The 24,525-nt window shown below is 42.8% G+C and overlaps 1 long non-coding RNA gene across 3 annotated transcripts in view; it reads left to right on the forward strand.

The window, feature by feature from the left end:
* Positions 1–24,525, forward strand: part of LOC118174967 — a 45,072-nt gene extending 20,547 nt beyond the window's left edge. For 2 of the 3 annotated variants that reach the window (XR_004754826.1, XR_004754824.1), the window contains 4 exons: positions 21,186–21,394; positions 22,018–22,215; positions 23,886–23,937; positions 24,026–24,525. This is a non-coding gene — a long non-coding RNA (uncharacterized LOC118174967). Of the gene's footprint in view, positions 1–542; positions 667–21,185; positions 21,395–22,017; positions 22,216–23,885; positions 23,938–24,025 lie in introns of those variants that run through there. The other variant, XR_004754827.1, reaches the window with a different exon arrangement.

The following is a 24,525-nucleotide window of genomic DNA, read 5'->3' on the forward strand; positions in this document are numbered from 1 at the left end:
TGAGGGAAAGGGAAAGAAACTGCTAGTTGGCTGGAGAGTTGAGTGAACCAGGGCTGTCAGCAAATAGAGGTAAAATTGTGTGAGGGTTCATAGGAAGCTGTGTTGCAGCTGCCTGTATTTTGTCTTGTGAAATCTCAGGGATTATCGGATGATTGTTTTCACACCAGCACCAGAAAGCTTGGGGGTATGGAGGAGATCTGCAGAGTCGCTGCTACTTTGCTAGTAGCATCATTTTCCTGAATTTAGCAGCTTCTGCTAGAGCTTCTCTGCTCCTCGTCTTGGAAGTGTAGTTCTGCTCTGAGAGTAGAAAGGGACTTCTGAGTTAGCAATGTCTTTGTTGCTTTCTCACTTTCTGGCCCAAACACACAGATGTACATGCATGTACAAACATACACATGCTCTCTGTCACACACACGTATGTGCATACACAGTTTTTCCTCTGCTTTGTATTAGGGGATGTTGGAATGCCGTGGCTGGCAGGAGCTGCTAACCGGATTAGCTGGTAAATCAATCTGGAGCTCCCAGTGGGAGGGATGGACAGGTTCAAGATGAATAACAGCTTGTCTGAAGCAGTAAAATGGATTATTTTATCAAAAAGAAGGAGGGAAAATATCCTTTTTCTCCTTCTGGACTTATGCCTGAAAAGAGGGAAGTGGTTTCAAGGAGGTAAGGAAAGAGATGTTTTTGAAGAGGCAATAATTCTTACCATGGTGCTAATTATGTTTGTCCATTCTTTTTCAGTGTATTTAAGTGCATCTTGTCTTCCTATTAAATTGTTCCTTTATTTTCCAGATCTGTGTAATGAATCTGAGAGTGTAAGGGGTGAGGCAGCTCCAAGTCAGGTTTCTTAGTGGCACGGTGAGATTTTCCTCCTTCCATTTGTCCTCCTTTTGTTGTGCAAGATGTAAACCACTTCCAGAAACACGCCTCCATACTGATCCTCAGGACTTGGCCAGTGAGTCGGGGCTGAAGCCATGGGGTTTCGCAGTGTGCTTGTCTCTGTCTGAGATTTGACATTGACTGATGGACTGAAAACAGTCACTTGTTTAATCAGAGCTGTGCTGAGATCAAATGGCTTCATCAGGGATTCAGCAGCAACTGTACTTCAGATTCACCTGTGCAAACTAAGCAAACCAGCAGAAAGAAATGCTGGCGAGAAGGAGGAGCCTCTTTATGGCTATCGATAGACCTGGGCCAAGCTGCATTTGCTGATGTATTTCTTAGCTAAGTGGCTGAGGAAATAAAAATAGCTTTTCTTCCCCCTTCCCTCCCCCTAGTGCATTTTTCCTACACAAACCCAGGCAAACTGGAATGGGAAGGGAAGAACTGCTACTTTTTTCTGGTAGCCTTGTCTGTCTGCAGCATTGCCAGGTGTTGTTTTTTTTTTGCAAGCTTGCAAACTATGCAGCATGCGAGTGTGTGCTCTGGTGTGAAGTGCCAGCTTCTGGAATCACAATGTTACATGAGAGCCTCAGAGCCTCCGTTTATTTTCCAGAGGCTTGGGTTGTGTTTTTTGTTGTTTTTTTTTTTTTGATTAAACATTTTAAAAATACCTGTAAGCAGTGAGCAAAGAGCATCCTCAAGATTTCTTAGTATATTTCAGATACAATGATTTTTGAAGGTAAACTTAAGACTTCAACAAGTCTGCCTTGGGATTAGTACTGTCAGGGTGAGCACTCATATCATCAGGGGTGAAGTCCTGGTTCTGCCTCAGATTTGTGTGATCTTGGACAAAGGGCTTTGTTGGCCATGTACCTCATTTCTTCCATCTCTTAAATGCAGAAAATAGTATCTAATTCATGAAACGTGCTTAAAAATAACACACGGGTCAACTGAATCTTGAGTGAGGTAACATGAGCTGCTATAACATCAGTTTATCTTTCTTTACTGTGAGCTTTTTGTCTGACTCTCCTGGTACCTCTTCCAGAGGATTCCCTCATGCCATCTTTGCTTCTCTGGGGCCTAAGTGCTAGTTAATTCCCAGCAGGGGAAAAAAGAAAGGGGGGGGGGGGGGACGGGGAAAAAAAAAAAAAAAAAAAAAAGTATGTTTTTGGAAAATACTGAGGAATGGTTTCAGTAACCAGAACTAGGTACTCAGGATCCCAGCTGATGGTGTTAGAATGGGATGGAAAGAAAGAACCCAGCTCTAAAATGGGAGCAAACACAAAGGCTTTGTTCATTGCTATTGTTCTCCCTTTGGTGCAAGTGCTAGTAGCTTTTCACTGCTAAAATGTGAGACTGTGTCTAGTCTGGAGGGATTCCGTCGGTCCTTTGCTCTTTCCAGCCTTCCCCAGGCACAGCTGGAGCCTGGGCAGTAGCAGGACCCTTTCTTCCAACTGACTGCCCCAGTCTTAACACCTAATGCTTGCATCTCCACTGGACTGGGACAATGCTGGGATTCCCCACTTCAGCCTGTGCCCTATATAAAAGCATGCAAGTAGTATGGGAAAAAGGCAATGGTCTTTATATTTTTTATGTGTAGGCTGTGAGGTTTGAGGCTGCATTAAGAGAAATCTTGTGTGATAAGGGGTTTCTTGCCAGTTTGGAGAATACGAGCAGATAATCAGATTTATGAGTCTCCAGCATCATTCAAAACCCACTGTATTACACTCTTCTCCTATCTCATTTTATGACTATGTCCTACCTTCACACCCAGTCTTAGGCAGGATACATGGGGAGCACAGCACAGCCTCCCATGCTGTCACCCACTACGTGTCACCCCCAGACCTCAAGGCAGGAACTGATTTGTGCTCTCATTGTGCTGGTGATGCAGTCTGGTGCCCAGAAGGAAGCTGTCTCTGAAAGAAAATAGGGCACTGTCCAGCAGCTGGGGCAAGACTCCTCCAGTGACAGCGGCCTGGTAAGGAGGGGGAGAGGTCTGGGGGCACCCCTGCTTCCTTTGATGCTGGGCTGACACACGTTGTGCTCTGCCCAGAGCCCAGAGAGAGCCCTGCAGAGGAGACCTCTGGCCAGCAGCGTGCATACTCACCTGCAGTATCTAGCATAAAAGGGTCTGTGTTCTTTTCGGATTCTTAGGGCCAAGGGTAAAAGCTATAATTAATAATAACAATAGCAAAAGCAGCAATAATAACAACTCTCGTGCTGTTAAGCCGTGACCTGAAAAAACAGAACAAAAGAGAAGACGTGGGTCTGATCTCTTCCCCTCCTCCTCTTCCTCCACCCACGTCTCCATGCTTCTTTCTTTCTTTCTTAGTTTTCCATTTTTTTTTTCTGCTCTGGACATATCCTTGAATCCTGGCCATTCCCCCAGCTTATGGGATTCCCATTATACATGCTTGATATTTAACAGCTTTGGCGTCTTCCATAGCTGGGAGTGAAAAGAGAAAAAACAGCTCAGAAATGTAATGGAGCAAAATCTGCATACTGAGCCCTGGTTCCATGTCCCTTTACACTGTTTACTTAGACCTTAAAAGCTACGAGCTGTGGCATCTACTCAGACTTCATCAGCCCATCCTGCCCTGATGCTGGCCTTGGAGACACTGCCAGCTCCAAGTTCCTTCTGCAGCCTCATTAGTCCAGGAGGATTTTGTGTGTCTTGCGGCCGCCCGATGCTTTTTTAAGTCTCCCTTCTTGCAGCTGGCTTTGCTGCAAACTGCTCGCTTCTGCTGTGCAGGAGGGGGCTGAGGGGACTGCTCGGGTATTTGGGGGGGCAGAATACATGCTTTTTTTCTTTAATAAGATATCCCTGATTATTGCCAACAGCTAAATTTACCCCTACGTGAATGTTTACTTTATTTGCTCGGTAAGCTGTGATGCATCTTTGTCACATGGCGAGATGTTGGTGTGCTCTGTGCTGTGCTAAAGGAGTTAAGAAGTCTTCTCTCAGGTGATCTTAACCCCTCTGTGTATAACTGTACATACACGGATGTTTTTAAATAATCATTATCATCTTCAGGTAAAAGAGAATATTGTGCCGTTATTGATTGGAATAATTCTGAATGATGTAAGCCCTTCAGAAGACCAAGTAAAATGTCTTACCTGAAACCCAGCCTCCCTCCATGCCAGCCTCGTTCTGCTGCCTGAAGGAGTCCCTAGAAATCCCCACACTTCTGAGCTCTCCTTGGCTGAAAAAGAGTTGTGGTCAGGTGGACTCCATGAGCAAAGCAGTAGCCATCCCCAGCCTTCTTTCCCACTAATTTTCTGAACCTTTTTGTTTGTTTGTTTTGGTTCAGTTTTTAAAATATTTGTTTTTCTTCTTTTGACCAGCATATGTGAGCTTTGTGGCATCAAGGGGTGACGCACAGTACTCACGGAGGCCTGCCTGTTGTGATAGAACTGGAAACATGTCTTAAGCGTATTTAAACAGTCCATTTGTGTCACCTTCCTTTACATGTCTAAAATTTGGAAGTAAGCATTGTAGTGTCACTTGATGTGAGTCAGTGGTGACAATCAGACACTTCCAGAGGGCAGTTCATATGACTGGTCTCAGATGCTTGTTTTATAATGAGGCAAACATCATATCCCTTTTACCAAGGCTATAAATAAAATACAGGAGAATTAGCTCTTAATTAGACACCTCAGTTTTAGATATCTTAGTTAGATCTGATTCATCCTGTGCTTTAATTTCCAATTTCCTTAGCAGCTCTGAAAGTCTTATCAGAAACTTCTTAAGCAGGTGCTTTGTCTACCTTTCAGCTTCTTTCTTTCCCTGTTCCCAGTGTGTACACCTGCGATAAATAAGGCATTTCTTTTTCAGTGCAAGAGCCAAAAGACTTTCATTAAAGCTAAGTGGCACATGTAAAGCTCATGAAAGTAGATACGGTTATGACCCAATGCTTTGTTACTGAATGGGAACCTTTGCTACAAGTTTTAAGTGAGACCTTAAATTTTATATGGATTGTGACAGCATCCACAGTTATATTAAACATTAATATGGCATAAGCAGCAAGATGTGAGACAGCTGTTAACTGACGGGTGTTAACAATAAAATTCCTTTAGAATCATCCATGACAGAGCATAGGCAGGTGCTCTTGATTCTTTACAAATAGCCTCTGTGGTCCTTGCTCTACATCTACCTGTTGGGTTGTTTTATTTCAGCATCTCTGACCCAGCAGGGCAGGAAGAAATTATCCTCTCCGATAACATTTTCTTATCTGACAGGCTTTGTAGAAATGTCTCAAAGGTGAAAATGTTGGTCTGTGTTACCCAGAAGATCTTTTTCCTTTGCAGTAAGGGAGAAGCTGTGGCCAAAGCCCTGTTCACTCATAAACTTCTTTGGAGAGCTGAGCTTTCAGGTTTTGTTTCATGTCCTGCCCCAGAGCTGCAGCCCCAAGAAAGGCTTGCTTCCCTCATTTTGGGATTCATCTATTTGAAAATCCATTGCAGACCTTTAGCTGTCAAGGTTGGAAGCCCAAGATCTCTGAAGTTAAGTCTTTCCTTTCACAGGAGGGCTCAGGGTGTCAGCCCATTAAATAACTGAGGGCAGCTTCCTGCACTCTTGTAATCGAGTCTCCTGTTTAATGACACCATGCAAAAGCAGCAACAAATAAATACTTCAGTCCTTTCACATAAGCTGCTGCCAGACACCATTCTCCACTGGGACAGGAGAACCCCTTTGTACTCAAATACAATTACTGCTTTCCTTGCTGGAAGTCGGATGAGAATTGGGCTCCCTGAGTTAACCCCCTTGCCTTTGTTGCACCTTTCAGGTTGGTAGATGATCACGTATTTATAACTCCATGTAGAAGCAGGTCAGCATATTCTTCAAGGGCCATTATCCTGCAGCTCCCTTCAGCGCTAGGTACACAGCAGGGAGTTGCATCAAGGAAATGCATTAAGACGAATCAGCAAGAGAGAAGGGTACCTCTGGGCCAACTCCCTGCTTCTCAATTATTTATACTTCATAATTTCCAGCAAGTCACTGGCTGTTTATTGGTGCTCATCTATAATTGAAGAGTTTCCTAGATCACTGGCCAGCTTTGCTTAAGATGTAGCTGGCCGTACTTTTGAAAGCTGTTACGAAAACCCCACAGGGAAAGGCAGGGTCTCAGGAGTGGCTGGTCATCCATTGAGGATACACCCTTTTAATTTTTGGCTTTTGTGGGCACCTGGGACTGGTAGGTTTCCAACATGTGGTTTACCATCTGCGTTTGACCACACCACATCATGTAGGGACTGTGTGCTACAGTACCAGGATGACCCTGACCAGGAGGTGTTTCAAGGATTCTGCCTTCCCAAGCCCATGCCCATACAGTGCTCTGCTTGTTCTGCCAAAGAAGCAAGAGGAGGGTTTTGATGTTCTTAAAATTCTCAAAGAGGCCATGAAAAGGAGCTACTGTTCTGAACTGAGATGAAAAGCCAAAGGCTTGAAAACATCTAAGAACTTAAAATCTAAAGAGAAAAAATCAAGTACGTACTTATGCAGAGGACGTATTTGGCTTTGCATGCTTTGGATTGCTCCTTCATCAGGCCTGTCTGGTCTTTCTCAAATAAAATTTTGTTTCTGTTTTGACATAATTTTTCTCTCTTAATTTCAAAACAAAATTATTTTGGCTGAAACAACTGAACTTTTTTGTTTAGAAACACTAGAATTGGCTATTTTGAGTTTTTTTCCAAGTTTTGTTTTCAAATAAAAAATTGGCTGGAACCAACCATTTCAGTGTGAACAACTTCACATTTGAGCAACTAGGAAATTCTAATGAAAAAATGTTTTGTTGAAAATGTTCCCAACCAGCTCTATCCATCACTTCCTTTCACTACTACCCAATAAAAATAGCTCCCACATACCACTGCAGTCAGGAGTGCCATGTTACAGAAGAAGAAATAACTAAGCCAACAAAATGACTCACATTCCAAAGATAATATATAAGGTAGGGCCTGGCCAACTGGTTAGATTCAAATTAGAACCAGCCTCAGCCTTCCTGCCTGAAACAAAATGATCACAAAATATGATCTGTTGTTTTTTGATGTTTGTGCGTTTTATTTTCACACACTTCTATTCATGATCCCATTTCTGACATAGTGAAAGTGGACATGCTTTTAGTGCCATAGAGACTGCTATTTCTTCTCGTTTTTATCCTAACTAAAAGCAGGAAACACTAGGATTGTGCAAGGGCATTTGTTCTTGTAAAGAGATTTTTAGGTCTGTTTTGCCAACTCGGAGTTTGCATAGCCTAGTAAACTGTGTGTGAAGATGTAGACCCCTGCCCAACTGAATGTTTATGCTGATGGCTGGGTTTGTCTTTTGAAGGGGTGTACTTCAAAGTAGCCACAATTGTGGACCTGGCAGCAAGCAGCTGATGTAACTCAGTGAGAAGTGTTAGGTGTAAGTATAAAGAAGTGGACCACTGTGGTCTTGTACATCCTTAGGGCCTAAAAAGTCCTTTTTAGTATAAACATACAACTCAAAGACATAAAACTTTTCATGTTATTGTTTTTATGAGGTACTGAACTAGTACTCTGAAGTTTAGCTTGTTAATTCTGTTGATCTTCACTAAAGCACTCACTCCAGCAGAATGAATCCTTCAGGTATCTACAGCTTTTCAGCCAGGTTGGTAGTGCTTTTAGGGGCAGGTCATGGTTCAGGGAGAATACATTTTAAAGCAATCTATAAATCTTTATGGACTTTGTTTTTCTTTCTCTTGCGTGCATACTTGGCAAGGATTTTCAGTTTGCATCACTGAGAATTTGGTTCACCTAAGTACAATGGGTGAGATTTGTCCACATCTGAAAAGCCAACATCAACCCCTTTGCACCTTCTAAATCTTCAAAACAGGACCGAAGCAGGACTTCATGGTTTGCCTAACTCCCGCACTGCCTTCCCCTGGGCCAGGCAGATGAAGGGGGAGATGGTGGAGAATGAATTACTGCGACCTTGCAATGTGCTGTGGAAGAGAAAGGTAATTTGGGGGCTGCAGTAATGATTTTTTGTTTTATTTTCTTCATGGCCTTGGTACTTTTGGTGGCTACTCGTACTGTTAAGTTCAGTTTTTGCCAACTTCTTATCAAAATTTGGAAGCTTAAAATGAAGTAAATTAAATATTAAAGGTATCCAGAGACCAACTTAATGGGGAAAGGCTCTCAGTTCAGCAGATTTAGTTTATATGAAAGATGTGCAGCATGAGTAGAGTAAGAGGCCAGCGTTTGATGGGCACACACAAAGTACACAGAAGAATGATGAAGTGGAAGCCAAAAGAATAGCTGGGACCGGTGAATGGAAGTGCAAAGGGGAGGTTTTGGGGGTGTGGATTTGTCTGCTGGAGGAGTCAGCAGAATAGGTGGGGTTTTTCAAAGGACAGTTGAACAAAATCCTCGGCGGTGTGGTGGGCATGGCAGCAGGGTCACACTAAACAGGATCTTAGTCTTTGTCTGTGGCTTACTTTGTGAAATCTCCTAAGAATATAAAGCACTGGGGTAACTGAAGCTTCAGGTGTTTGGTTAGGATCTAAACTGTATCATAGTGACAGGCAGTGTGTGGGCTGAGCAGTTACCTTCTCCTGACCACAGCTGGCTCCTGGCCTGCAGCCACTGCCCCAACCATGTCCCCGTCACGCGAGAGGGGCCCTTGTCCTGCGTGTGCGTGGGCCCAAAGCCCAGACTGCTGCCACTGCCTACGTGTGGGAAGGAGCAGGGAAGAGGACTGCCCCATAAACGCTCGAGGGCAGTCGTGAGTGCGTGAGGCTGGAGCGGTCTGAGGTGGCCGGAGTACTGAGGTAACGCAATGTCTGAGGGACGGAGAGGTGCCCAGAGGTGGGACTGCACCCTCTGCTTAAAGCCTTTGGTCTGACTATGAATCCAGGTGGGGTGAGGGCACGGGGCATATCACAGGAGAGGGAAAACAAGAAATCCTCCTTCATCTGAAGTCATCAGAAAGGCTTTTGTGCCATATACTTTTGACTCATCTGGCTTTGAATCTAGCCTGGAACTGCCAGTGTTTACAACTGAGCGTGAGGGGTCTTGGTGGTGTTTAATGCTTGCCTATTATTAAAGCTTGTTGCTGCATGTGAACTTAGTGGCTCCAGGGGATGCTCAGGGAAGGTAAGGCGAGCAAGCCAGAAGCTGGACATTAATGTGGATGCAGCCAGTGCTGCCAAGTGGCCTTGGTTTGTTATTGTTGAGGCCCTCATCTGAGCTCTGTGGTGACCTGGTGGTGATTATCTGAGGCCTGCGAAGGCACTGCAAGGAGCAGGGTGCTTCTGAGGCACTGCCTAACCCTGAGGTATCCCAGATTATTTCTCTTTGGCCAGGTTCAGGGGGGCTTTTTAACACTGTTGTCAAATGTCCCTGGCAAATGTAAGCTCCCTGATTATTGAAATGATTTGCACAAGGAAATAAATAAATAAAAGACATAAGAACAGAAAGTGCACCCTCCCAAGATAGCTTTTATGTAGCTAGAAAAGTGAGGTGGTTTCCTGTTCTAAATATTTAACATGATGTTTATGATATGTCCTCTGGGGGAAGAGATGCTTGAAAGCTAATGTTTATGAAGTAAGTCTGGAGGGATGGAAAGGGGAGGGAGGGCACACTAACTAGAAGAAAAAAAAAAAAAAAAAAAAAAAAGGAAAACAAAAGAAAGAACCTCAGGAGATGTCCTGATTTATGGCTTTACTTGCTGGAGAAAAATCCCTGTTTTGTTAAAAAGGTTGCAACTGATGGAAACCAACTTCAGCTCAGCACTTTTTGAAACCAGAAACCTGTTCCCTGAGTCCAGACAGGATCTGAGTCTGGGCCAGCAGGAATCTTTTACTAGCTGCTGCCTTCATGCTTCTGAGCCCCACAGAAGGCGGCGTATGTGTCTCCGCATCACGTGAGGGTTGGAATGATGGTCTGATGTTTAAGAAGCTGAGCTACGTTTCAGAAAGGAGGGGTGAGTTTGGTTTCCTACTCTGCCAAAGGCTTCTAGTGCGATATTTGGGTGTTTAATCTATCTTTGCCTCTGTTCTCTGTCTGGGAATAGAAACAATTTCCTGATTCACTGGGAGATTGAAAATAAATCACTTTCTTGTTATGTACTTAAATAAAGGCCTGGATTCCCATTATTTCAGGAAGGATGACTGAACTTCTTGTGAAGCACACTCTGAATGCATGATATTTTTCAACCTGATTTATTAAAAGTAAGCACATTGCTTTGTTTTACCTCAGTAATTCTGTATGCAAACTGCAGCAGTTCAGGACCAGCTTCATGTATGGCTTTGTCGTTCCTGCCCCAGAGTGTAAATCCTTTGGGGGAAAGCTGTAGGTCAGAGATGTGGAAACACCAAGTGTTTCTGCTACTCCAATTTTTAGTAGTGTGAGTTAGTGCAATTTTATATTCCAGCTATGCCTAGTACAGAGAGCTTGTAACAACAGAGGCTGTTGCATTAGAAAGTTAGTGCAACTCCTGCATATTTTACTGTGTTGTCTCCTGGCTCCTCAGCAGAACTCCTGGGAATTCTTTTGGCACATGCTAAGGGTCTTAGGTCTTGGGACTGAAGGGGCCTGAAAGGTAAACCTAAGAAATTTCAAACATAATGTTGTCTAAGATGAAACTCCACACATGGCTTTAGCATTGGAAGTTAAAGTTTTCAAAGACGTCAGAGGCCAGGTACAAAAATCCCATGTCTTAATCAATACCTTAGGTTTCCTCAGTACACTGTGCTCAGCCTGGCTAGAAGTCAGGCCATTTGTTTCAATTATTAAATGTAGATTTATGGCCCCTGTTTTTTCTTGGAAATAGAACCACGCTTGGGACCAGTTTTCTCCTTGCAAATAACTGTGTTTGCCTGTAGTCAGTCCATGCAGTTAGAAACGTGTCAGTCACACTTATAAATATCCACTTTCCTGCTCCATTTTCTCGCTATCCTCATGATTCTGACCTTTCTCATCAAAGTGTAACAGTTATGCATCCTTTTTTTTTTTTTCCTGGGATCATGGTGTTTTGCACAGAGCTCCTCTACATTTGATGGCTTTTCTTTGACACGCTATCAGCAAGCTCTTAAATAATTTTCCTGCAGAGAAAATCACTGTGCTGTGACGGTGCACCGCTGGGTAATCCTATTTTGATGATAGGCAGGTCTGATTGGTCCAGCATGGGAAGATGTCAACTGGTGTTGATAATCTTAGTGCACCTTCTCACTCTATTAGCTGGTCAGATATAATAGCTGCATTCCTCCAGTAACAAGTACAGATATCTTATTTAGTTTTCTCTGAATGACTGATGTTGAATAAAAGCATTTGGATAACAGTTGAAACAGTGATGGTTGAAAAGGGATTTGAACTTTGGTAGGCTTTAGGTGCTTTGGGTAAAATTTATCGAACATTGAAAGCTGATAATGTGTACTGCCTGTGTGTCATGTTTAACTCCGGTGGGTCATTCACATTAAAAAACAGGGTAGGAGGCAATAGTCTGCTACTTCTTCAAACTAATCAATGGGGCTGATTATTCAGGAGGTGTGAAGAACGTCCCTTCCTTAAACCTTGATTGTGCAGGGAAAAGGCTGTTGTACATATGTGGCATTTAATTTTTTTAATGCTCCCCTTTGCCCTAAAGTTGTGAATCTCTTAAATTCCAACATGAGAAACTGCCAAACATAAGAAAAACAGCCACTCTTTCCCCTCCCCACAATCCTACCGTACACAAACCTCCAAAACTTCACATATTACCTGAGCATCTGGAGCACTGGGCTGAGGGAAACATGGTTTTAAACAAAAAATCCCTAACTCTAATCTACAGCCCCCTTCAGACCTGCCTCTAGGGAGAAACCTACCAATTACTATTTACTTTACCAACCTAGAGTGATTTGTGGATGTATGTAAGAATTATTTACGGTTTCATGCAGGAAAAACTTTCAGCTCCCTATTTGCCCTTGTAAGTAATGAGTTGCCTCAGGGGATCAAAGGTCAGATTTTGGTTTTAATGCCCACCTCCTTTTAAAAAATAAATAAAGCAATCTATGTGAAAAGAAGAAGAAAAAAAATAACAGTCTGAAAAGGCTCTGACTCCTGCTCTGCTTTGATGTTTTAGGTCTGGAAGGGATCATAAATTTGCTGGTGTGAGATAGAGTGATAATAAATGTAGCTTTTAACTGCTGGGTTTTTAGCTCACACAGCATCCATTATCACTGGCAACTGCAAAGGGAATGTACTTTTTTTCCTTGTTGCTCTTTAGAAAGATAAATATTCACCCCACTATCTGGTGATGTCCCAGAAGCTCAGACGTAGCCTCTCCTTGTGACCGTTCCCCAACAACTTTCATTCTTGGGCAGAATGATTCAGTGGTGTTGATAAGAGTCTGGAGGGGTTAGCTTCCTGCTTCGTTAAGCGTTCATTGCTTGGATATTTTTCAGTGGTTTCAGGTGTGGTGAGCTTGGATTAGCCAAGGAACTACTTGGAACTGAAAATATATTCGGGGTTCAAAGTCTGAGAGCTCTTAAGGTTTCCTAAAGAGTTTCAAGCAGAATGACCACTTGGTTTTAGGAGGGCTTTTGTTATCCATCTCGTCTGGTTTTCCATGACACTTGTGCCCTAGAGCACTTCCTTCTTGTTTCTTAAGGATGAATAGGCCAAAGAGAAGGCCCTGGCCCAGTGATGGCTGCGTGCCGTGTCAGCAGGCTTTCATGCCACCCCTAGGACTGTATTAAGCTCAGACGAGATGCGCTATTGCAAATGACTTTAAAGGTCTGACGGATACTTTGTGCCTGTATGGAACAGGGCTTCCAATAAAGCCAGCTTAGTCATGTTGTAATATTTTAAAGCTACGTTGTTAATAAATGATCTTAACCACTTAGATGTCTATTAATGTCTTTTTGCCGAATGCCAGCGACCTCATATTCCAACAATTTCCACAAGGACTTATTGACCATGTATAGATTTGGAATGAATTTTGCCAAATCAGTTTATCGTCCCCATATATCTCTATCTGCTTTGCCTTCTGGAGTGAAACTCTTTAGCTATGTTTTTTCTTTTCTTTAGATCAGCAATTAAGTCATATTTACTCAACTTGGATCACTCCTGTTAGTAATATAATTATTTTATTTTATTTTATGTTTTAAGTTCAACCATTGTTACATTTCTTCAGTCTGCTGCAAAACGTAAAGATTTTTCACGTATTTTTTCAAGCCTCCAATCTAAATGAGAACGTCATCTACTCCAAATTCATCACTTTGAGAACTTTTAGAAACTGTTAGAGAACCTTGGGAGTAGAATGAATACTAGACAGCACTTATTTAAATAACACTCAAAAGGTGACATTGACTCAGTCTACTTGCAACTTATATGCAGTTAAGATTGTGAATATTTTTATTTATGGTAGTTCTTGTTTGAATTTCTTTCAAGTGTAGTGCAGAATTTTCATTTTATGCCATTTCGTAAATTTTGTTTGTCGGAAGATATGTTTACGTGCTTGGCTTTTTTATTCCAATCATGAGAATTAGCCTCTTTTCATAGATTAATAGCATTAAAGGTCAAAGCTATGTGTTATCCAGTCTGATTTGTTCTCCAAAGCAAGCCAGTGTGTTTGAATCCATTTAGTTGCAAGTGGCAGACACGTCTTCCAGAAAAGCTTCCAAACTTTCAGAAGTAGGCAATGTCCAACATTTCCTAGCAGTCTGTTGCAATAGTTAATTACCATGACTAAGCATTTAGCTGCTAATTTGAATATGTCTGGCTGTAGCTTCTGGTCAGCGTAATCCACCCGTTGTTTTACTTTAAGCTACAGCAATCTTCCTTTTCATGACATCAGCTGTACTTTCGAGTTTAACTTTGGGGCCTTTGAAGTTGTTATTGAGTATGCTGTTTTGCTCTTTTGCTGAGCCTCTATCTTTGAAGACATCTGAGAATTATTTTTAAATGCTGTCTGTATTCATCACATGGACCTCGTCTGCTTGTTTTGACCATACTTATTGCTTCTTCCTGGGTCCATAGAGATAGCTCAGAGATGGTCTAGTGCATGCTGGTTAGAAGGTGAGCTGTTTTGTCCTCCAAAAAGTATCTAGAATGGATGGGTTATGTTACCTCCTGGGGATTCCTGTGCCCATGGTTCAGCAGTAAGCCTAGGTAACTGCCTTGGCTAAATCTCCTTTCCCAACTGCTAAAATTAGGTGACATGAATCCAGCTCAGTTACACACCATTACCTAATTTTTATAACCCCAGAATTATTTTTATGGAGAATAAAAATAGCCATCCTGTTTTACTGGAAGGATGTTACTGCTTCAAATTGCCTGTTTTTATCGGTTCATTCTCGGTTCTCTTTTTTGATAACCTGTTCCCTCAGACTAGCCCAAGTGTACTACGTAAAACAGTAGGGAGGAGTGTCAAACGAGAGAAAATGGATCACTTGTTCTGTGAGTAATCTCACTGTAAAAGAAGACCACTGAAAATGATTCAAGTGACCACCTGGAAATCGAGTCTGGGAAAATATCTTAGCATAATATAAACTTGAGCTGGACTTCAATGGCCACGAAGGCTGGACTCTAGATAAGGTTCATTGTGTGATTTAAAACATCTGCTTTGCTGGACTGGATCTTATCCATTCTCCTTGGAAAAGGACAGCTACTCATGTGGAAATGTTAGCCAGGTTCTGGATGCAGCTCTTGTAAAATCTCTTGGGGAGCTCCTGCTGTTCTTCCTCTGCATGTGCTGGAGCTGAAATGCCTTGGGAAGGCCGTATACCAATCTTTACAACTGCTGTTTCAAATTCATGACGACTGTTGAAATGAAATTGGATAATTGGGATTAGGCAGTAAAATACAAAGAAGAAGAGGAACTGGAAATGGGTATCGCAGCTAACCAGCAGATGCCTGTTGAAAGGCAGGTGTGTATGTGTTTGTATGTTCAGGCTGGCAGCTGGAGAGTAGAGTCTGCTCAATAGAAAACCACACGCGTAAATGCAACAGTCATTTTCTCTACTGTAGCCATGAGGGTCTGAAATTTGAAAGAGGAAAGTTTTATGGGAAGAAGATTTTTTCCCTTTTATTAAACCAAATGAAATATTTAAGAGAGCAGTTAAACTTCTGAGTACATGTGTCTAGTCATTTCCTCTTTAGGGCAGGCTAGCCAAAACTGGATACCTGAATGTGTGCATATGCTGGCTAAAAAGGGGTTGGCCCTGGAAAACAATTCCAAGAGTAAAAACTAAAGAATTGCTGGTTGACTTTAAGAATGAATGTCATATTAACATGCTGTTTCCTTTTCGTTATCAGTAGCTAATACCTATTCCCTCCGTGAACAAAATAATCAGTGTGGTATGTTGGATTGTTTTAAACTGGGGAACGGGGATAAGAAAATCTCTGCATCAAAGCAGTCATGAATGAGGGCTTATCTGTGGAGCAAAGGTGGAATGAGCATGCACCAGTGCATTTTAGAGAGTTAACCTCGAGGTCTGATAGTCTGCATCATGCTAAAATGCTGTCAGATTTCAGCAGTCAAATAGAGGCAGATAGAAAAAAGAAAACTTAAACATTTAGCTAATCAGGATTACACCCAGCTAATGGAGAGCAGTTGTTTTTCCCCCCTTCCCTATCATCCTGGTCGATTCAAATTGATCCTAGTTCTGCTGAGCGAGAGCAGTCCTTCAAAGTTTATTCTGGTGTCAATTTTTATAGTTTCCCTCACTGATCAATAGAATGCATAATCATTAAGGCAAAGTTTGTGAAAGCTAATCCTTCAATACGGGTTTTATGAATGGCTCAGAGTCATGGCTCTAACCATTTGGATGTAAGTGGAACCTTTAATCAGGTGAGTGACAGGAGACAGTCAATAGGATTTGCTGAGACTGGATTCTGATTTTCTATACAGCTATGCAGAGTGAGCAGGGGAAGGGGGAATGAGGATGGCCAGAGGAACAGACATAGGCTAAAATGGAAGTTTCTCCTCTTTTATTATTTATAAAATGTATTTCCAGTATTTTTAAAAAACACTTTGCACTTGCATATCATTTTTCACCTAGAGAGCTCAATTGTCTTTGGGGACGTTTGCTGATGAAACACTACGTCATCTTTTTGTGAAGGTGAATAACAATTAGTGCTGCTTTACACTGCTGAGAGCTTACTGTACCGAATTTTCCAAGTACTGCAAATTTGTAGCTTGTCAAAAAGGGGAAAGAAAGCAGGGAGTGATGAAGTGACTTGCTTTGGATGTCACGGAGTAGGTCAGTGGCAGAGGAATAAGAAACCGTGGAATTGCTTTAGTTTTGCCCACAAGACATGGGTGGTGGTGTAGTTTTTTCTTCTTCTTCTTTTATTACTCAAAAAAAAAAAAAAAAAAAAAAAAGTGATCATTTGAACTGTATACTAAGAAGAAGAGTAAGGAGTTAGGTAAAGTGGGGAACTGGAAAATCAGAGGGTGAAAGGGAAGATGAGCTGTTACATGGAACTCATCACTGCTGTAGCTGACCAATATTCACTTGGTGGTAGCATTAATACCTTTACTTCTCTCATTTTCTGCTATTTCAAACGAAATGAGAAAAGCAAACATGCTAGCAAGGCTCTTTCGCTAGCAGCTAGAAGTATTTTTGCTTGGGCAAATAACTTCTTGCTGAAGGATCTGCCATAGAGTGCCAGGATGAGAAGAAAGCAGCCAAAATTGTGTTTCCATTCAGTATGTTGAGAAGTAAAGGGCAAGGTTTTAAGTTTAAGGTTTTAGTACAAAGACTTCCATGGCAATGAGGTGTTCTGAGTGTTCAACCCCAAAGCTTAGCTGTCAGACTGGGCTATTTGAAGGCTGAAAAAAAAACCTACAAAACTGCTGAGAAGCAAAGCTGGTATTTTCATTTGCACTTTCCAAGAAGAACGGAATAACAAAGGTGAATAATGTAAATAGTGATCAGTAATTTCCTTTGCAGCTGGCAGGTTGGGAGTTTGCTACGAATTTCTAATGGTAAGTTTAAATTTTCAGTGAATTGCCTGCTACAGCCTAATACAGCCCCGTTGGCTTCTTGCTTTTTGTTAGCTGGGGTTGTCCTAGTGCTCATCATCTGGCTGATCCCTTTAATGATTTCACAAATGTTTTTGAAGCAGCTTCTCATTTGGGTGATTCAACAAATTTGCCCTGATCTTCTCCAGATGAGGAGCTGGCACTGTACCTACAAGTAATGCAGTAGGTCTGGGAGGGGTTACGTCACTGCACTCTGTACATTAAGCTCGGTGCATGTTGTGCTCCTCATCTTCTGACATTGCTGCATTGGGAGTTCGGTAGAAATAAGATATTTTTTTTTTTAGCTGAATTTATTTCTCTGTGTTTATTGTTACTTCATAGTCCCCAGAGCATTTTGACATCATGGGTGAATAGCAGCGTGAGTAGATGGATGACAAGAGGTAGAGAAACTCTGCTTATGCAGGCGTCTTCAAAAAATCAGAAAAGACAGAGCGATACAGGAAATACACCACCACTTAGTGAGAGATGATCTCAGAATAGATCATGCCACGATAAACCCAAGGAGTGTGGCGATATTGGCTCAATGGGCTGGCACTGACCTGGAAATGGAGACCCAAACGCTGCCAGATTTCCAGGTGCAGTCCCATGCAGACAGCTCTGAGGGCGGCGAATGGGGCAGCACCTCCACTTCCTTGTGATAATGTCCTATGGGGATGTGTGGTGGGCGAAAGCCCCCTTGCCCAGCTGTCCCTTGCCCCTTAGAAAAATTTCTACCCCGTGACTATTAGCTGTTTCACACCTAGATCTAGATCTGACCCCATTGCTAAAAGATGGCTTTTCATCATTTTCTGTGAAATGCTCACAAGCCTCTACCCCTGAAATCTCTTCTGAGTGACAAAGACAAAGATATGGGGTCAGCTCTGAACTTGGAAATGATTAGTTGCTGAGATGTATATCAAAGCTTTTGGTCTGACAAGAGCTAACCTTTGATCTGGTAAATGGGAACTTTACCCTGCAGAGGCAAGGGAAGGGGAGGAGAGGAGCGGATTGATAAATAGGATGGCTTGGGAAAGAGCAGGGGGAGCTGAGAGCTGGGTGTGTTGGTTCAGGTTCAGGTGGAAGGAGAGATGGGGGAAAAGGGTAGTAAGTCTACAGGTCTCAGGAAAATGGAAGTAAGTGAGCTTGTAGGCTGTGAGAGTGCTTCAACCTCTGTTCTTCTCCATTTCCTTCTCCACCTTCTCCTGTCCGCTTTGCAAGGGCAGTTGGTTTGTGGATGCTGCCACTTGGGAATTAGGTAATTGGCAGTGTTGTCCCACTCGGTGGTTGTGGTTCGGTGTTTGGGCAGCTTGCTGACCCTTGGTTCCATGTTAACCTCAAACATAGCCTTGCAGTCATGGAGTTCATGGATCATGAACCCAGGATGGGTGAAACCTCCTGGAGTTCAGACTAGTCCTGGCAGCACACCCAGGGAGATTTCTCCAGGATTTCTAGGATGATGTCTCTTTCCTCGTGAATCTTAGCTCACCCCAAAGCTGGAAGGCTGTGTTTACGGCACATCCCTTTTTCCTTCATTTTTTGTCATTGCTTTCCTTCTTCTCGCACCTTAATGCTGACCAAGTAGTTTTCCTCTTGCACCAAATGCTTCATTTCCTGATGGGCCCTTCCACAGGCTGACGGTGCTGTTTACAAGTGCTGCTGGATGCCTCACTGTGAGTGATGAGCCTGTTCCCGGTCCCACACCGTGCTCCCTCCCCCTGCTTTCACTATGGTAAATATTTTAGTACTCGTTGAAATCAATTGAGCCTCATCAATTGGAAATAGAGTGTAAATCACTGGGACTTCTGCATTCACCCCAGAAATCAATTTTCACACATTAGGGCTATTAGCTTATTGAGAACTGTGTGATAAATGGCTGCGGGCCATCATGGAGCCACACCTGCCAGCTGTACATTTTGCATCTCAAACAGGCTCAGAAGCAGGGGGACGCCAAGAGAAGGAAGATCGCAGGTTGGCAGAGTGGTGCAGGGTAGGAGACACGAGGAGCATGCAGCCAGACAATCCGTGCCTGGAGATCGATAACACCTCCAGAGCACTAACTCATCCTCGCAGCGACTGGAGACAGAAGGCGGCTGTGAGCCAAGTTGTGGTTAGGCATCAATGTGTTTTTCCTCTCTCAAAGATGAGCATAATTTGGGGAGGAAAGGTGAAATGTAGAGTATGAACAGTTAATAAAACTAATGCAGTAGTTTAAAAAAGAAGCTTTTCCATGAGTAAATACCTTCCTTTCAAACAGCAGCTGGAGCTGGGGTGTAGAAATGCCTCCTCCTCCTGCCATCCCAGCGTTCCGTGTGAAGTGGACGTACGGTTTCTCACCAGCTGGGATGCAGAGATAGCTGGAGTTTCACTCCGTAATTCCTTCCTATTTTTGTGAATTCTAATAGTGGCAGCTAATAAGCTTTTTGTTGAATGAGTCCTGCAATTTAAGTTTCTCTATGGTTTTGTTTAACAAGGTGAGGGTTCTGGTGGCTTAGCTGGATGAAGCATACGGTGCCCAGCACGTTCTTCTGTGGCTGTGTGGAAGACCTTGATCTCTGTTCCCAAGACAGAACACAATCCATTCTTCATTACTAGTGCCGATCACGATTGCGGGTGACTCCAGGGACTTGGAGGCGCTGCATGGTGCAGCCTGTGTTTATTTGCATTGTAGTTTGGCTTTTTACACATGGAAGCCACCTCTGGACCAGAGGAAGTCATGCAGAAGTAGGGCAGTCTCTTTGGCTAGAGATCTTTTCTCATCCCTGTACTTCTCCATAGCAGTTTGTGTCAAGCGTGTATTTCCCAATATTGGATATTTCTCTTTACTGTAGGAGGAAGAAAAAAGGAGTGGGAGGGCCCTGGAACACTAGATCACCAGATAGATTGTGCAATGTAAATAACAGTGAATTTTCTTGCTGTGAGGTGAATAGCATGCACATATACCGCTGTCGTTCGAGGAATGAAAACCAGAGTTACTTCAGTAGACACAGAAGATCTGTGTCATCAAAGTTTCTTTCTCAAGAAAAGTGATGTGGGCTTAGAGTGGCAAAGCTCCTTCCTGTGGGGAGCTGGAAGAGAGTGACTCAGCTGCTTCTTGCTCATATGTTTTGGCAAGGAAGCCCAGGACTGGTGTAATAGGAGAAATTTCCATGCTCCAGCACTATGGAGACTTGTCCTGGCACAGCTGCTCTAGGTGGCAGTGCTGTTGACTTGGACGGCATCAGGAGAGCATCCTAAGGCAGCCAGGAGTGCTGGTAGGGCAATAAAGATGTCCAATGTGAAGGAGCTTGGCTGCCACTTGTGGGTAGCTGTGACCTGCTCCCTGGAATCCACTGTTTTCTTGATGCTTTGTCACCCCATGGGCCTGTCTCCTTCTCGCTTGCTGTGAAAGACCAAGCTGGGGGACGGAGAACTCTGACTTGCTTCCAGATAATTTTTGCAGGCCAGCTGGAAGCAGGAAGCGGTGGCCTGCTCCCTGAAGAGTGCCAGCGTGGTTTGGCAGCCCTCACAGCAGCAGACAGCTGCCTTTAAAATGTTCGCACCTAAAAGCTCCTGTGCTTCATCCGGCCACACTCCTGGAACATTTTCCAGTCGCTCCATCCAAAATGTTGCCTTTCCTCTTCCTTACAAGTCTCATATCTAGCAACACACCCTGTGCTGCTCAGACCTGTTGGTTACCTTACTCCCAGGATCTGGAGTTTCAGTCAGGTCGGCTGCGATCAAGACTCCGGGCAGGGGCTGCATTACTTCTCTGACAGTCCTGGGCTCTCACCCTTAGCTAATTACTTTGATCCTTTACACTTTGTAAAAATTCTTACAACGCAAACTAAGTCCCCCCTGGCTTTAACCTTGCGACCTGACTGGCCCTTGTAAAAGGGAGGGAGAAAACACACAGTCATGCACGCACAAGCACACACACGCACACACACTCACGAATATGCCTATATACACATCCCCACAAACTGCCTAAAGCCTGTTCCTTTAATAGTTTCCTCCCAGGACTCCCACAAAAAGGCAAATAAAACTCCTTTTACAAGATAGCAGGGCAGCATGAAGGATCAACTTCACCAACAACAAGTTCTTTCTTCAGTTCATTTGTTTTTAACATACTTTTCCTCCAGATTTTGATCCTCTAAGTGCCTCTCCCTCCTCTTCCTTTCCCTTTTGAGGCTTCCATCGTTGTTCCCTTTGCCTGCCCTGCTGCCAGCAACTTAATGGCTAAAACAAGCAGTGTATTTTTTTCAGTATCTGCTTGTTCACAGGGAATAGCATGTGTATGAACACACACTTTTAAATTCTCCTTCCATGACTAAGGAATGTTTCTTTTTTTTCTTCACAGAAGCCAGCTAACAAAAGAAATCCTGAGGAGAGGGAAAAGCATCGTAGCTATGAAGAAAAATTAAACAGACCAGGGATCTTCAGCCTGTAAGGTAGCTGAGGAGAGATCCAGTAGAGGTCTATAAAATTGTGAGTGGCCTGGAAAAATGAATTGGTTGCTACTCTTTTACTTCAGTTACCAGAAAAAAGCAGATTCAGAAGAAACCAAAGGTAACAGTTCCTCATACAGTGTGCATGTCGCTTTCCCCTATACCAGAGCTAGGAGAACCATTTTAGAGAATGTTAACTCGGTGAACAGCATAAAGAAATTTAAGTTTCTATATGGTTTAGATTAAGGATGGGGAAACAAATTTGTTTCTTGCTCCTTTACTGGCTGACCAGCATTTATGAAACTTGCACACACTTAATAATCTTGAGACTTCTTTCTCTCTGACATACTTGGTTAAGAATGCTCAATATTGTCTAAAGTTACTGTAAACCAAAAAGTAGTGACAGATGCCTACACATCATGATTCACAAGCCTTGTTTCTTCAGGGAAACACAGAAAAAATAAAAACCTTCATTTGCCAATAAAACCCACATTTGGATCCCTTTACCATTTCCTCAGTTAAGCCAAAACCAAATTGTTTGAAAGCTTTTAGGCTTTCATTTATTTCTCCCTTCTTTCTAGTATTTTCTGCTTCCCATGCCTGAACTAGAACTGATAAAGAAAGGAAGGAGTTTGGAAAGAAAATCCTGCACAGTCTACAGTTCTTAGTAGATCACTTGGATGCGATAATCAAAGAAATCTCTAGACTCAGATGACACCAAGGATGTCATCTGATGTTTTCAAGGAGCCTTGAGATGGATTCTGAAGATTTTGTCTCAAGGGGGAAAGTGCCCTACCCTTTTGCTGAAAGGTCTGCATTAGGTCGTGCTGTTTGATTTTACTTTATGTTAAGATCTTGGATCTGAGGCTCAAGCCAGAGAGAAAGAAACTTCCACAGCATCGCTGCAGGATGACTGTGCCTATGCAATAACTACACATAAAGGTGCTTTATTTGTACTTTAATGAGAAAACTCACAAACGTGCAAGTCCATTTGACAGTTCCACTACTGAGAAAAAATTACCTTTTCCAGGGAAGCTTGGGGTTGCCATGTAGTATGTCCTTCTAACCCATGGGACCTGCAGGATGCTATGGCCAGTGTGCAGAAAGATAAATTCTGCAAATAGAAAATCATTCAAATTTTCTGTTCTTAAATCTAAGCCAGAAATCTGATGTATTATTTAAAGTGATCATCTATTCCACAGGTTGAAGTATTAGGAAAACAGAGAAGAGCAGATTATATTAAGAACGTCCTATGATGCGGAAAGATTTTAGAGATCAAGTATAGCTATTTCTTGAGAGGTTTGTCTTTAGAAGACATAGACTAAGTCCATCCTTAAAAATCATGTAGTGGAGGGATTCAAAACTGTGTCTCCTGGTGTGATTTAGTGCGCTGCAATTACTGTCCAACTCTGGAGTGAATTACTTGTTTTTCTTTTTTTATATGGGTTAAGGACGGAACATGGATAGGATAAGCCCTTGCTTGTTCTGCCCACTAATTGTCCCTAAGATGCACCACACAGGACAGTCACAGTGTCTAGTTAAGATCTGTGGAAGTCAGTTTAGCAGATAGTGACAGAATTAGGAAATGCGTGTGTTTGAAGCAAAAGAGTATTTTGCTAGTTGCTTGGGCATCAAGGCTTTAGGATTAACATTGTGATGAAGCAGCAGCCTACTGACTGTGAAGAACAAAGGGGAAATCTTGGTAGGATTTTGATACACGCCCCTTTTTCCCTTTGAAGAGGATAGTTGTTGAGACAGGGAGCTCTTTGGCCCAGGTTCTCATTTTTTTGACCTTGCTTGTATAGCACCTAGCACAAGAGTGTCCTTACTACTTGCTTAGGTTTCTTTGGGATTCTTGTATTATACTTTGGAAACACTCTGAGAAAGAACTATTCATGTAATAGAAATACCAAAAGGAACCTTCCCAGCACCCCTTCCCCTGTGAGAGATCCTTTGTGGTTTCTCTCATACCCTCAAGGCTTGTGAGCGTGATTTTATCCCATGCCAAGTGACACTTGAATTTCCCAGTGCTGAGGCTTTTCTCCATTTTTGTCTAGGTCAACTTCCCACATGTGTGAGTCTGAGTGGAGCCATTTCAAGGCTCAGTCTCCATAGGGTGCTAACCATGCCAAAGCTCTGACCACATCCAAATTCTAGTAGAGGGCTTGGAGATGGCCTCTCGTTCCCCCAAGTTGCCTGCTTGTACTAAATACTGGGGCAGCTCTCTAAAATACTGAAGGAACAAAGCATGCAAGGCAGTAAAATGAGGCAATTAAACCTATAAAACCAGGGTTTACAAGGAAATTTATAGTGTCAGAGGCTTTTTATAGCTTTTTTAGATTAGTTTAAATAAAAAAGGGGGAGAGAGAAAAAGACAGAGAGAGAGAGAGAGGACCTGAAACTTGAGGAGACTTGAAAGTTCAGAGAAAGGCTTTTAGGAAACACAGAGGGGTAATAATTAGAGGCACATTTTCCATTTCACTGTCTTTGCAAATTGAAATTAAAGAAGGAGAAAAAAAAGCATGCACAAAATAACTGGCAGTTTACATTGCTCCCACTTCCTGCTATTCCCATTTGATTTTTCTGTTGCTGTTCTTTTGTTTTCTGATCAGGTGAAAACGTCTTTTCACCTGGGCAAAAGAACTAAAGCGAAAGTGATCTCAGGTAAAGCAAAATGGTATTTGGCTGTTTTTTACCCTTCTCTGCTAGGCCTATACTTGCTTGGTTTTATAGTGCACTGTGTGCCTTGCAGCTCTAGGAGCTTGTGTTCAAGAGCTAAAATGGAGCCAGCACCTGATTAAGGCAGATTTGGTCAGGTAAGACAATAGGCCCTGTGTTTTAAGAAGTATGCCACATTTCACAGCTTCTCCTGCTTCCTTTTCCACTGCAGTGCACAATGTGTGTGTGAGTACAAACACACACACACACATCGGCTTGTGCCCAGTTAGACCCATTCGTGGCTTTAGTCTGCTTCTACATGGAACGAATGAAAGGTGACCCAGATCTTTCAAATCCCACATCCTTCTCTATCTTCCAAGCAGATCCTTAAAAAGGCCAAAGTCTGCTGCTCTGCTAATTCTCTTGCAGTTGTAGTGTTGTTTTGTGATTTTGGTCTTTTCAAAAATGTCCCCAAAGTCTGTGCTTTGTGATGGTAAGGACAACAGTCTCACCTTACCCACATGGGTACGTCATTCTAATGTGAAGGGGAAATGTCCACTGGCAACATCTTTGTCATCATTATGCTATCTGCTT

Source organism: Oxyura jamaicensis, chromosome 15 (genome assembly GCF_011077185.1).
Source record: "Oxyura jamaicensis isolate SHBP4307 breed ruddy duck chromosome 15, BPBGC_Ojam_1.0, whole genome shotgun sequence".
In the NCBI taxonomy this organism is placed as follows: domain Eukaryota; kingdom Metazoa; phylum Chordata; class Aves; order Anseriformes; family Anatidae; genus Oxyura; species Oxyura jamaicensis.